Consider the following 15,654-nt stretch of genomic DNA (forward strand, 5'->3'; position numbering starts at 1 on the left):
ACATGGGTACAATGTGTGAAGTCCATTTCAGGTGTCCCCCGACGTGATTTTGCTGGAATATTGCTAAACATGCTAAAAGTGGCGTAAAACCATACTCACTCACTCTGGCTCTGAAGTTCAGACTCTGAACAGTGAACACACCAAGATAAATCCATGAGAAAATAATCAAGTCTGGACAAGACAATGCACAGATATCGGGAGCAACGATTCACGATGTCGGGGTACAGTGAAGCAATCAATCAACTTATCAAGTGTGATCTTTCAATCCAGAGAGTTGCCTCGCAGGAAAAACATAGGTTGCTTGGGTCAATTCTCACTGGGCATCCTACGGTGGATAGTTAATATTGAATTGAACAAACAGTGATCCTCTATAGGTACTGAGAAACAGCAGGGAAACAAACTAAAATATGCATGGTGACATAATGGAGTGCCTGCCCATATCCTTGATCATGTTGATGGTATTTTGGTAAGCATTCCCTTGTTTCGGATTAAATTCTATGAGGGCTAACTGCATCTCTTATCTGCTTATGGAATACTTTGTTGGTAAATAAATAAATAAAAGATTTTTTTTTGAAATAAAAAAATAAAAAAAATAAAAAAAATAAAAAATAAAAAAAATAATAAAATAAAATAAAATAAAATAAAATAAAATAAAATAAAATAAAATAAAATAAAATAAAATAAAATAAAATAAAATAAAATAAAATAAAATAAAATAAATAAAATAAAATAAATAGATCTAAATAAATAAATAGATCTAAATAGATCTAAATAAATAAATAGATCTAAATAAATAAATAAATAAATAAATAAATAAATAAATAAATACTGCATCTCTCATGGAATTATTTGCTGGTCAATAAATAAATAAATAATTTTTTGTTTGTTTATTGCCACACAGGAATATTCCAGCTGTATGATGACAGCTTGTAAATAATCAATCCGGTGATCAATATTGAGACAAACGATCTCGTGATTGACATCATGAGCACTGATCCATGCAATTGGGACACGAAGACATGCATCCACCAAGTCAGTGAGCCTGACCACCACTACAAGCATGGGTTGCAGAAGATGTTTTCTCACCTGGATCTTCACCGGACTGGACCAAGCCTAATCTGGAATCACTCCAGATAGTGGTCCATGGAAAATACACTCATTTTGGGGGAGGGGAAACTAGTCTCTCTACATTTTCCCCCACATTCTGAAACTAACCAACTTATAGGTGTGTCTAACGCTAGATCTACTTTGACTTAATATTTTGTTTTTTGTTTGGTGTTTCACACCGCACTCAGCAATATTCTAGCTATATGACGGCGATCTGTAAATAATCGAGTCTGGACCTGACAATCCAATGATTGACAACATGTGCATCGATCCATGCACTTGGGATCGATGTCATGCATCAACAAAGTCAGCGAGCCTGACCACCCGATCCCATTAGTTGCCTCTTACAACAAGCATAGTCGCCTTTTACGGCAAGCATGGGTTGCTGAAGACCTATTCTAGCCAGATCTCTTTTTAATAGCAGAGAAAATCTGTCAATATGATTTCTAACACCCATACAATTTCCATCACCTTTTTCACTTTTGATCACTGGTAATAATTTGACTGATCGTTTGGGTGGAGGATAATATATTTCATTGCACAGGAAGGACAATGGACTCCTTAATTAGGTGAATCCTGAGTTGCTACCATGAAATAATACAATTGTGATAAGGTTGGCTAAACTAAGTCCATGTGTACTCATTTGTGAAATCACCAAAATAATTATTATGCCAAGACGTTAATTTCAAGGTATTGTTAATTGGCTTCTGCACACAATCAATATAACGGCACTTGAAACATTGGCAGCAATCAGCGACATAATGGCCCATATATTCCCTATCACCCTTGTCGATCTGACCACCAAATAGCCGGGCAGTCATACGCTCGTGTATATTCCGTCTCTGAAAGGGGCCCAATCTCTCAAGTGACAGGTTGTGACTTGATCGTGTCGATACACTGGCCAATCAATAGATGTTTGTGATTGCTATCAACATGGCAAAATGCCACGTCAATTTCATTCACGGCTCAGGTATATTTTCCTTTGGAACTGAAAACAGATAATTACTTTTGCTTTTGAGCCACTAGTTCGTCAGTCCATTAAAATATTTGTCACTCAGATGAATTGATAACCTTTCATGGCCCCATTGGGTATTATTATCGGCCTGTAAATACCACACTGACAGGACATTTCCCTGACTCAGCATAACAGGCTTGTAGGTGGAGCGGTAAAGGAAAGCAATAAAAGTTGAGAGGTTTTTCAAGGACCTTTCTCAAAAACATTTTCTGTCATTGTATAAGAGAGCTGACAAAAAACACTGATAGTATCTAATAAAGCTTGAAACATAAAACCCTTGTCTCACCAGGTACTCTCACCAGGTAGAAGGCAGTGTGACATTCCCCTGTGTACATGGTGGAGTTGAGAAGCAACACTGCCATTAAGACACAGGCCCCTTGGAGTGTTTTTCATGGGGGAGGGGGAGGAAGAGAGACAACGTACAATTTTGTAGCTCAGTGAAAAGGGACAGCCCCTGTATCACCATAGGCCTGTTAATTCAGTCTTGGGGGTTTGGATTTGACCAACCATGAGAACCCAAAGCAAATAAAAAACAATTTAAAAAAAAATTTACTTCTTGTTGAAACTGAAAAGTAATTGTACACTTCCCAAATGATAATCAATCAAATTCATTTTTAGTATCCTCCAGTCAGTGTAAACACATCTTCCCGAGGCAAGGGCGTTAACTGACTATATAAGTTCAGTTTCCACCCTTGCTGAACTAGGCTGGAATTTCCAGATAATCAAGATCTATATTGTAATAAAACGGGTCTTACCAAATCAAATCAGTGCATCAAATGACGTGATCACCTTGACCATGTTGACTAAAAGCATAAAAGAATTTGCCCAGTTGCCCAGTTGGCGGTTCACATGCTTTGCAAATCCTTCAGTCGATTGAAATCTGCACTTCAAAACCATTTTATTCAGGAACCGGATGTCTTGTTCGTTCAGCGATCTTGATTGGACTATGCATTGACTCGTTAGTCCAGCCAAAATGTAACTTGGAATTGCAGCCTAGTTCAGCAAGGGTGGAAACTGGACTTTTATAGTCAGTTAACTCCCTTGCCTCGGGAAGATGGGGTAAACACAACATAAGACTAAGAGCACACAGCCTTCCCTTACACAGGGATCTGTCCCTGATTCTAAACTTAGAAAATTGGGGTAAAATCAATTAATTTGTTCAAAATTGAGATCTCATTATTAATATTTTCTCCCAAAATTCAGAGGTATTTTAACATTGCATTCATAGCAACAATGTCAAACTAAGCATAAAGGCCTCTTCCAATTAGTTGGCCATGTTGTCAGTGATAGACAAGTTACAACTTCAAATCCATAACATATCAACCATGTTAACATGAATTGGGAAAATACGAAAATCCAATTTCGGAATTTTTACCGACATTTGCTGCAGACTTGGGCTAAACACCAGTCCTTGAACAGTCTAGGTAAACCCCTGCTTATCACGTGAGTGAGTGAGTGAGTGAGGTTTTACGCCGCTTTTAGCAATATTCCAGAAATCTCACGGCGGGGGACACCACAAATGGACTTCACACATTGTACCCATGTGGGGAATTGAACCCGGGCCTTCGGGGTGATGAGCGAACGTTTTAACCACTAGGCTACCCGACCGCCCCTTCTTACCACTAGACTACTAACTTACATTATATCTGTTAAAATAGTAAACCTTTGCATGTTTAACAAGGAACATTTTCTTTTCCTCCTAACATGCTAATAATCTTTATAACCAATATACAGATATCAAGACACAGTTTTAACGAACCTGATCATTCTCATGGCGACAGAAAGTATTACCATGGCAATTTATGTTGATAATAATAATCAGTCTAAATATATTCAGCACATTCTGTCAATGTTTTCCCATTCCCATCCAGGAGAAATATCAATAATTCATAACAGGATCATTAAAAAAATATATATCTTGGATAGCTGTCTTCAAGAAATGACCAGTGTTAATATTTAAAAGCAGCAATTCAAAATAAACTGAAATGCTTAACTACCCCGGATAAAATGACCTTGTAATGTTAAAACAAGAGTTTGCCACTAACATGGCTATATCCCCCGCCCCTGTTGCAGAATTTATGACATAATTAAATCTAAACAAACCCTAACCTTTTTTAACCGAGGTGGAACTTGTCATGGAAATTGTAAAAAAAAGATGAGTTTGGAACCTCAGTCCATCTTGTTGCCATGGAAACGTAAAAAATAAAAAATTCTAAAATTTCTAAATAGCAAAAGGCACCAGTTCAGCATGTACCTGACAGACCTGCAAAGTTTCATGAAAAAATATTGAACGGTTTCTGAGTTATGCTCCGGAAACAAACCCTACCCTCACAGAACCTAAGTCCATCTTGTTGCCATTGAAACGTAAAAAATAAAAATTTCTAAAATTTCTTAATAGCAAAAGGCACCAGTTCAGCATGTACCTGACAGCCCTGCAAAGTTTGATAAAAAAATATTGAACGGTTTATGAGTTATGCTCCGGAAACGAACCCTACCCTCACAGAACCTAAGTCCATCTTGTTGCCATGGAAACGTAAAAAATAAAAATTTCTAAAATTTCTCAATAGCAAAAGGCACCAGTTCAGCATGTACCTGACAGACCTGCAAAGTTTGATAAAAAAATATTGAACGGTTTATGAGTTATGCTCCGGAAACGAACCCTACCCTAACAGAACCTAAGTCCATCTTGTTGCCATGGAAACGTAAAAAATTCAAATTTCTAAAATTTTTAAATAGCAAAAGGCACCAGTTCAGCATGTACCTGACAGACCTGCAAAGTTTGATAAAAAAATATTGAACGGTTTATGAGTTATGCTCCGGAAACGAACCCTACCCTAACAGAACCTAAGTCCATCTTGTTGCCATGGAAACAGGGGTCCAGAAAATTTAAAATCCCAATCGGACATTTGCATTTAGGCCACGCCCCCTTCAAATAGCGTATTTTAGTACGACTTTTCACACACATTACAAGTTTACGTATTCATAATATTATGAATTATGAATTATTTCAATTTAAATTGTTTAATTCACCGGACAAATAATAACAAATAATATCATTTTAGATTTACATTGTTTCTGTTATAATAACGATCTGTTAACGTAGTGAACGGTCTAATTAATATTCATGAGTTATATTCATGAGTCTGCTCAAGTGTACGTGTTGTCACATTTGGATCGAGACTATTATCCCATATTTGGTTATCACGTGACTTCACGGGAAAGGTTTTTTTTTAAACTAAAGATTTTTTTAAAGACAAGACAGATAATTTAATCACAAATACTAAAATATCGTTGATAGCAATAGTTATTTGAATACGTTTTTCATCTGTACTTAATTATTGACCATAAAAAAATTGGATATCGATCGTCCGAGAAAGCAAAATGGCGGTCAATCAAGATTCAATAAACGAAAAGCTACTGAAAACAATAAAATCTGCAAATCCTCATTGTATGTCAACCAAGTGAAAGTCGTGAGCCACGACTTACAAAATGATCGTCCAGACTTTGAGGGTTTGGCAGATCTGCTCGACTGGCTGTTGTCACGCTTTCGCTTCTTGTCTGAGGTTACGTATCGTAGCATTGTGAGGATAATGAGGTACCGGTACATCGACTTACTTACTTACTTACTTACTTTGGAGATTTAACGTGCGCTTTCCGACTGATGCGTATTTCGCACACGGGCCCGGCCAGGCCATTTAATGTGTTTCCAAAAGGGGCGAAGGTGGTCTGTGCAACCCAAGAGGGGGGTTTTAGGGGTTGCTTATATAGAATTTGGGAATTTTGAGATTTGGAATAGATGCCGATGGGATTGGGGAGGAGAACTAAGGGAGCTGGGTATGGTGGATGTTTGTTTGTTTATGTGATTTTGATTTGGTGAGTTATTGTGTTTTTAGATGCGTTTTATTAGTTCCGTTTTGATTAAGAATACGCCTAAGGCCTTGAAGTTTTCTAGTTTATTTTGTGGGTTTAGTATTGCTTCTAGAGTTAGAGCCTTGTTTAGATTGAGGGTGGTTTGTAATGCGGTTCGATGTGTTAGGTAGTGTGTGCAGTGGATGAGTGCGTGTTCTGGGGTTTCTGGTTGTTTGCAGTGCGGGCAGTTACCTGTAGTGTGTTTTTTAAATTTTTTTAGGTGGTTATTTAGGTTGGTGTGTCCTGTTTGGAGTTTAGTGATTACTCTGTCGATTTTTTTGGATGGATGGAGAATTTTTGGTTTGGTTAGTGGTTTGCTGAGCACTTTTTTGATTTGGCTATTTGAGTTTAGATATAGGTTATGCCATTTTTTGGTGATTTTTTGCTTGTTTACACTTTTAATTTCTGATTTTGAGATGGGTAAGTTTAAGCTTATTTCTGGGATTTTGAGGGATAGTTTAGCTGCTTTATCTGCGTTTTCATTACCGTATATTCCTACGTGGGCGGGTATCCACAAGAAGGTTATTTGTTTGCCTGCCTTAGTTAGGTCGTTGGAGCTTTTAAGTATTTGATTTATTAATTTAGGTCGGTTTTTGGTATTTTTGTTTTGGAGGGCTTGCAGTCCACTTAGGGAGTCGGTAAGTATTAGGATTTTTTTGTGGTTTTTGGATTCTTGATTATGGAGGGCTGAGGCCATGCCCATTAGTTCTGCCGTGAATATTGATTGGTTGTTTGGGAGTCGGAAGGATTGTGTGGTTTTAGTTGGTTGTGTGGTATGGACTCCGAAACCTGTGTGTTTGGAGGTCGGATCTGAGGATCCGTCCGTGTAAATGTGACACCAATTTGGCCAATTTTCGTGTATGTATGCTAGTGTGGTAGTTTTAGCTATGTTTGGGTCGGTTTGTTTATTTATTTGGCTAGCTAGTGTTGTGTCTATTTTGGGTATTTTAAGTTTAGGGGTGAAGATATTTGATTGTTTGCAGTTTTGTTTAAGATTTTTAATTTGGTGTTCATTTAGGTAGTTTGTTATTCTTTGGGATATTGGGGTAAGTAAGGGGTGTTTACGAGCTAGAGCTTGGTTTTTGGGGCTGATGTTTTGGTTTATTAAGTTTTGGATGAGAGGGTTTGATTGGGACGCGGCCCAGAAATTTAAGCTTAGCTGTTCCCTGCGTAGACTTAGTGGCATTTCTCCTGTTAAGGCCTGAAGTGAGGTGTAGGAGGTGCCATGTTGGGTGCGTGTAATTAGTTTGAGAGCCTGATATTGTATTGAGTCAAGTTTTTTAGATAGAGAGTTGTTTAGGGTGTTGTATATGGTGCAGCCGTAGTCTAGTTTTGATCTAATTAGTGATATGTAGAGAGAGAGGAGGGTATCTTTGGATGCTCCCCAGTTAGAACCAGTTAGGCATCTTAGGGTGTTTAGGTCTTTACTGCATTTAGTTGTTAGGTTTTGGATGTGAGCATCCCAGGTGAGATGTTCATCGAAAATAAGTCCTAAGAATTTGGTTTGTTTTTGAAATTTGATTGTTTGATTGTTTAGCTGGAGGATTGGGGAGGCGGGTTTCATGTTTTTATGTTTGAATACTATTCCTGTTGTTTTTTCTGAGTTAAGGGAGAAGCCCCATTTGTCAGCCCACTGTTGTATTTTATTAAGAGATTTTTGGAGTAAATTTTGGACCATGTTCATGCTTTTAGTGCGGATCCAGATGGCTCCATCATCCGCGAATTTTGATGTGTTTACTTTAGGGGATAGGCCCTCGAATAGATCGTTTATCATTATATTGAAGAGGGTGGGGCTGAGGATACTGCCCTGTGGAGTACCATTTTCTAGGGGACATTGGTCCGATAGAGTTTGGTCTATACCCACGGTTATTTTACGATTGTTTAGGAAGTCCTGGATGTAGTTTATTATCTGACCTTTGAGACCTATTTTTTTAAGTTTTTGTATTAGCCCATCGTGCCATACCATGTCGAAAGCTTTAGAGAAGTCTAAGAAGATGCCTGTGGTATATTGTTTATTTAGCTGTCCTGTCTTAATATCTTGTTCTAGTCGGGTGAGGTTATCTAGGGTTGAGCGGCCAGGAGTGAAACCGCTTTGATCTGGGTTTATGATGTTATTTTGGGTTAAGTAATGTTGTAATCTATTTTTAGCCATTGATTCCATTACTTTACATAAGTTTGAAGTTAGGGATATTGGTCTATATGAGTTAGCTTGATTAGCTGGTTTATTAGGTTTAGGGATTGGTATGACTAGGGCCTGTTTCCAGGGAGTAGGAACCTGTCCGTTTAGGTAGATGAGATTGTATAGTTTGAGTAGTGCCTGGAGTAGTTTTAGGGGGAGTTTTTTAATTATTTGGTAAGAAGTTAGGTCTAATCCTGGGGCTGTGCCCTTTTTCCTGTTTTGGATTACGTAGAGGAGCTCCTCCATTGTGTAGGGTTGATTTATTTCTAGATTGTTATTGTTTGGTTCTTTTGTAGGTTTGTTTTCTGTTTTAAGTTTATCTTGGAATTTTTTACTGAAGTTGGTGTTACTGCTAACGGCCGAAAAGTGGTTGGCGAGATTATTTGCTTTTTGGGCGGGGTTGGTTGAGTTGTCAATGTTAGGGTTTTTTTTATGTCGTTTTAAGCCTCTGATGGCGTGGATTTTGCGCCAGACCGTTCTGGCATCTGTACGGTTATTTATACCTTCGCAGAATTTTTTCCAGTCTCTACTTTTGGCTATTTGGACTAGTTTTTGAACCTGGTGGTTTAGTTCGTGGGCTATGTTTAAATATTTGTAGTCGCGTTTTGCTTTATTGAAGGCTGATTTACGTTTTCGTCTAGTCTGTTCTATTTCCTCATTCCACCATGGTACCGTCGGTTTGCCTGTCTTAGATGTTTTGAAGGGGATGGAGGTTTTGGCTGCGTTTATTATATAGTCTGTTAGGTTTTTACAATAGGTTTCTGGATCATTATTTTCTATTTCGTTTAGGTTAGCTTCGTTGCAGATATCTTGGAATTGGTCCCAGTTAGCTTTATTGTAATGGAATTTTGGTTCTTGGTTTTCTGTTTGGATTGGTACGTTTGTATTTCCTATGGTTATGTTTATGGGGAAGTGGTCACTACCTAGCGGGACGTCGTGCACTTCCCATTGAGTACTTTGGGCTAGATCTGCGGTGCATATGGTTAGGTCGATAGCCGACATTTTTTGGTTTATCTTATCGCACCTCGTGGGTTGGTTGCTATTAAGGAGTACTAGGTCGTTTGTTTCTATCCATTCGGAGATTAATTTGCCATGATTATCTATTTTATCATCTATGCTCCATGTAGGATGGTGAGCGTTAAAGTCTCCTAGGAATATAGTAGATTTATCGCTTATTTGGAGTAGTTTGTTTAGATCCTCAGGTTGGACTTTTTGTTCCGCCCAGTGGTAAATATTTATGATGTTTATGTTTCGGTTATTTAATGTGATTTTAATGCCGTTGGCTTCTAGGTTTGGCGTGTCTATTTTTATTTCTTCGTAATTTATATCTTCCCTGATAAATATGATTAGTCCTCCTGCGGCTCTTCTTGTTTTCGGTTTAGCTCTGTCAGTTCTAACTGAGTTGTAGTTAGGTAGTGTGAATTTGGATTTTTTTGAGAATTTGGTTTCCTGTATACAAGCAATGTGAGGGCCTTTATTTAGTTTAAATTTAGTTTTTAGTTCATGGCCGTGGGAGGTGAGTCCGTTGGCGTTCCACTGAAAAATATTTAGTCCTTCGAATATTGGGTTCGGGTGATTGGTGATTTATTTTTTATTTTTTATTTTATTCGGTGAGTTCTTTTAGATGGAGGTTAAAGAGGAAGAAGGGAAGATCGGTTAATTTTAGATTGAAAGCTACTTTGTAGAAGGATTTCATGCTAGCTTTTGGTGAGTTTTGACTATGCATGTATGCTAGGAGTAAGGTGAGGTTGTTTAGGTTTTGGGTGTTGGCTGGTTGGGGAGTTTGGTTGTTTTAGTTGGAGTAGTGTCTATTGTTTCCTCAGTAGTGGAGAAATCTTCGTCATCGGTTAGATTAGGTTTAGCTGATTGAGTTTCCATGGGGGAGGCATGTGATGTGGAGGATTGTGAAGGTGTTTGTGGGATGGGTGTAGCTGATGATTTCATAGTGTTTGTGTTTTGTTGTTGTGCTTGCTTGTGGGAGAGCGTTGTTACCATATTGGCTGTAGGGTGCTTGGATGAGGGTCGTGTTGTGGTGGTCATTTTGAGGTTTGTTTTGCATGCGGGGGTTGATGTTTTGGCTATGTGAGATGTGGGAGGGTTCGTGGTTGGTTGAGTGGCTGCTTGTATGTGTGAGGTGGGTGCGGTTTCTCGGTAGGGGCCCCAGACAGAGCTGTCGGTTATGGGTGTGGTGTTTGTTTGTGGGATGGTGTTTGGGTGTGGTGTAGGGAGGAGTGGTTTAGATGCAGGTGTAGCAAATTTTCGTGTTTGGATTTTAGCCGTGTCTATGTTTATGTGTTTGTTGGCCTGCTGGGTGAGTGTGTGTCTGTATGGGCATTGGTTTGAGAGTGAAGTGTGTTGGGTGGATTTGCAGTGGATGCACCAGGGTGTGCATGTGCCTGGGCAGTCTGTTTGTGCGCATTTTTTACATTTAGTTTTACGGTATGTGCATTGGGAGGCAGTGTGGTTGTAGGTACATCGATGATGCAAGGTATTAATGTACAGTTGTAAACACCTTTCACTCAAATTAACAAGATGTTCTCAGTAATTAATCCTCGATTAATCAGTGTCAACTCAGTTTATTGCCTATTACAGTGATTGACCGATTGGACTATCATGTAGGTACGATGTATTTACAGCAATCAAAACAAACAAAGCTTGTCAGTGTAGTTAATCTTCATTGTGTTGCAACTGCAGACAGAAACTGCTCAGTCCTAACTGTTGATCATGTCCGGTCAAAATTTAAGAATGTCCGGACAATACTTTTTAAAATGTCCGGTAAGCAATATTTTAAAACGGACATTTGAGATTCCCAATCGGACATGTCCTGCGCATATGACGGTTTCCGGACCCCTGCATGGAAACGTAAAAAATTCAAATTTCTAAAATTTCTTATTGCAAAAGGCAGCAGTTCAGCATGTACCTGACAGACCTGCAAAGTTGGATAAAAAAATATTGAACGGTTTCTGAGTTATGCTCCGGAAACGAACCCTACCCTCACAGAACCTGAGTCCATCTTGTTGCCATGGAAACGTAAAAAATTCAAATTTCTAAAATTTCTAAATAGCAAAAGGCACCAGTTCAGCATGTACCTGACAGACCTGCAAAGTTTGATGAAAAAATATTGAACGGTTTATGAGTTATGCTCCGGAAACGAAACGTGACAGACGGACGGACGGAGCCCGTTTCTATAACTATACTTGACAGCAGGAATTTGTACTAGCTCGGGGGCTAGCGGGCTAGTGTAACTTTCTAACCCTGGCTTGCCCCAAAACAGATATGTGCGTGCTTGCGTGGCTGCTTGTACAAGTCAGGAATAACGTAGGATTTATAATGCTAGCAGTATACACAGTATACTGAGTACAAGCTGACCAGTCCTTGTTTACAGACCCTTAATACCGAGCACCAGACAGTGTAACAAGTACACTGGTATGACACGGCCAGGGATCAAACCCGCAACCTTTCGCTCTCGGGACAGATGACCTACCACTAGACCACAAAGGTGAGTGAGTGAGTGAGTGAGTGAGTGAGTGAGTGAGTGAGTGAGTGAGTGAGTGAGTGAGTGAGTGAGTGAGTGAGTGAGTGGAAATTGAGCAAACCAACTCATTGCAGAAGATTATGTCAAGAATTGACTTCAACATTGTACCATTTAACATCTTTTGGTATGACACGCCCAGGGATCAAACCTGCGACCTTTCTCTCTCCGGACAGATGACCTACCACTAGACCACCGAGGTGAGTGAGCGAACACTGGTTTACACTAAAGTCAAAATCAAGCAAACCAACCAATTGTAGAAGATTATGTCAAGAATTTTTGTGTGTTTATCATGTTTATCGAGGCATAGACGTCAAAACTGGAGTGCACACTGTCTTTACACCAAGTGTATACATTGGTGTTTATGTTTATAACTCCATAAATGCAAAAACATATTGAAGTCAATTCTTACAAATAAATTTCAATAATAACTTCACAGACAGCTTATTTAATCACAAACATCACTGACATTATTCATCACAATAATGTGATGCATGTCATCGTATCCAAATTTATTATTGTGATAATCACTGGATTATCTGGTCCAGACTCGATTATTTACAGACAACCGTCATATAGCTGGAATATTGCTGAGTGCGACGTAAAGCAACAAACAAATAAACAAAACAAGTGTAAACAGGTTGACTGCCCTCTGGTTCTGTCAACTGAGTACAAAAACAAACAATTGTACTGTGACCAAGGCTTTCAAACAAACAAACAAATAATAATGCAACAAATCCCTGCCAATACTATTATCGGCCAATCTCAGAGACACAGTCCACTTGTGGGCTTGGCCTAATTTTCTTTTGGGGGGGTTATAGAAACATAACAGAAAAACAATTTGACTGGATAACCAAATAAATAGCCACTTGATCAATTGCAATTTATTTGTTGGTATAAGATTAAAGATGTGAAACTGCATTAACTTCACATTCTAGCAATGCAGTCACTCACCCTATTAGTACTAAGAGCAGCGTTAGAAATTGGCACTAGTCCTGTAGTCCTTACCAAACTGCCCAATAGTAAAGGTATCCTAAGGACTAGTAGAAATTGGCCTATTTTAAGGGTTTTGCTATATGTTATCATTATAAGGACTAGTGGACAAAAACTGTTAGTTTCTAACCCTGAAGAGTTATGTCAATCACCAAATAACAAAAAACTTAGACTTTGACCATGTTGACATATTTGTCTTCCATATCATACACGGCTGAAAATAATTGTTTATTCTTTCTTACCAGATCAATATCTAAGCCACATGTACATAGAGAATCAGGCATGGTGGCTTTTCAAACACGAGTTTGCAGTCTTTCTGAACCTGGCACTTCATGAAACCCTCCTAGACGCTTCTTGGAGTCCCTCCCATGATGCTTGCAACTGACACACGTCAATATCGTCCGGCCCCCTGTGTCGAACCACAACTGACAAGCAGTGAACTGATCTATAGCGCAATCGACAACCAAGACAAGCCACGGGCACGACATACCTCTCACACAATGGCCGTAAACAATGCCATTTGTCACCATCAGAATATTAATCATATTTACTTTAATGTCATTCTGCTAGGTTACATATTGCTTACCTTTTATGATATCAATAAATTTGGATGTCCTTTTCAAGTCCTGCTTGTGTGACTACCATCTATCACTTATGTACCCATATATATAGACTACATTTCATGTACAAAGCCGATGATGGGCAACCATTATCATGATTATGTTTGAGACTTGAGGGATGCATCTACACTTTTTACTGTATCATTGCAAAGGTCATGTTCAGGATTAGAAATTGGCACTAGTCCTGTAGTCCTTGCCAAACTGGCCAATAGTAAAGGTATCATAAGGACTAGTAGAGATTTGCCGTTTTTTGAAGGGTTTTGCTATATGTTATCATTACAAGGACTAGTTGGCTAAAAATGTTAGTTTCTACCCCTGCTGTTCCCGACTGACATATATATATTGCTAGAATGTTTTGATTATTTACAGACAACCGTCATATAGCTGGAATATTGCTGAATGCAGCATTAATCAACAAACAAACTTGTAAACAAACAACTGTCACCGACTTAGTACAGTGATCCCTAGCTATTGGGCTCTTCGATAAAGCGCTACCTCAGTTACTACTCGCGGTATCGCATGGCTCCAAAAATTTATGTACACTTTTAATACTGAGAGTTTTACACAGCCGTGATTGTATTGTTGTTCGTTGTTCATTTGCACATAACGCTTCTCATTGCATAATCAACCGTTTATTGCTGAATGGAGTTCTAATAATCTGTTTGAAAACATCAGCGGCAAGTCCCGGAAATACGATTGTTCTACTAGTTAACTTTTCACACTATACATCCTTTGATCTTAGAAGCTTGCAATAAAAGAGAACCACAAGCGAAGTTTATTTTCTTAATTAGTGGGCAATCCAATTTCAGGCGACACTGTCAACTCACATGTAGTTGCTGTCACAACACGGCAGTCATTCCTTTTGATTCGGATCAAGTAACTGTATCAAACCAATTAATCTGGCTTGAATGTGTATCTTTATTTGCAGGAATGTGTATGAATGCGCATGGTGCTGGTCAAAACTCTCGTTTTCCGTATTTTAAGCAACATGACCAATCAATTCAACTGAATCATTCTGTACTTGTGTAATGAATTGTGATTGGCTCTTCACTCATAGCGTCTGTTACTACCATTATCGATCGATATTTTCATGTAAGTGGACTACATTCACATTGAATGTGACAGTTAAGGCTTGTAAATAATAACAAACGGCGAAAACATAATGGATATATATTTTTACACTATGAACGGTAAACGACTTGTATCATTGCAATGTGCGAGACAAGGCGAAGATCTTGAGATTAGCCGAGGCGGGGGAGCGCGCTCGTCCAAACGGCTCATCGTCTATAACGCCCACCAATTATTTGGACCCCATTGGTAGCGTTGTAGCGAGGGACCACTGTATTGAAGTTTCAGTTGTCTTTATGCTAAGATCACTGGGGAACAGGGTCCAAATACTTTGTCATGTCAATACTCTTAATCACTGGAAAATATGCAAATTATTCTGATTGAAATATGGATATTGGCAGTATATCAGTAAAATCCTGCTTTGGTTCATACAGAATTTCAGTCACCAAAATTTAAGTCTTTTCAAAGCTCTCGCACACAGAATTAAGGCCCTTATAATGAAAAACGCAACATATTTTTAACAGGTTTAATGACCTAAAACGAAACAGAGCTTGCACCAATTCAACACACTAAAACAATTATTTATCAATATTTCAGATTCTAAGCAGTCAAGCAGGTAAAAAAATTTTTTTTCTTTGATATGTGAACACAACAACTATTTAAAAAGCAAAATTGACAAATACACTTGACTTTGACTGTTTAGGACCACTTCCAGGCCTTTTAAAGATAATGTCTAAATTTCAGGAATTTTAAAGACAGACATCTTAATTCGAGGCCTTTTTAAGGCAAACGTCTAAATTCCAGGAATTTTAAAGACAGACATCTTATTTCGAGGCCTTTAAGGCAAACATCTAAATTCAAAGCATTTTTAAGGCAAACGTCTCAATTCCAGGAATTTTAAAGACAGACATCTTAATTCGAGGCCTTTAAGGCAAACATCTAAATTCAAGGCCTTTTTAAGGCAAACGTCTAAATTCCAGGAATTTTAAAGACAGACATCTTAATTCGAGGCCTTTAAGGCAAACGTCTAAATTTAAGGCCTTTTTAAGGCAAACGTCTCAATTCCAGGAATTTTAAAGGCAAACATCTAAATTCCAGGGTGCCGTTGCACAAAACAACCATAGCGCTACGACTGTCGTAAGTCTATGTTGAGGTATGGGAGTTATGTTCACCTTAGCCCTAAGATTGCTTTGTACAACGGCACCCGGGCCTTTTTAAGGTAAACATTTAA

At 38.5% G+C, this 15,654-nt stretch overlaps 1 protein-coding gene across 1 annotated transcript in view; it reads right to left on the reverse strand.

The window, feature by feature from the left end:
- LOC124145450 (tubulin monoglutamylase TTLL4-like) overlaps window positions 1-15,654 on the reverse strand; it is a 48,938-nt gene that overhangs the window by 18,864 nt on the left and 14,420 nt on the right. The window lies entirely within an intron of this gene.

Source organism: Haliotis rufescens, unplaced genomic scaffold, assembly GCF_023055435.1.
Source record: "Haliotis rufescens isolate VD_foot unplaced genomic scaffold, xgHalRufe1.0.p SCAF_10, whole genome shotgun sequence".
In the NCBI taxonomy this organism is placed as follows: Eukaryota; Metazoa; Mollusca; class Gastropoda; order Lepetellida; family Haliotidae; genus Haliotis; species Haliotis rufescens.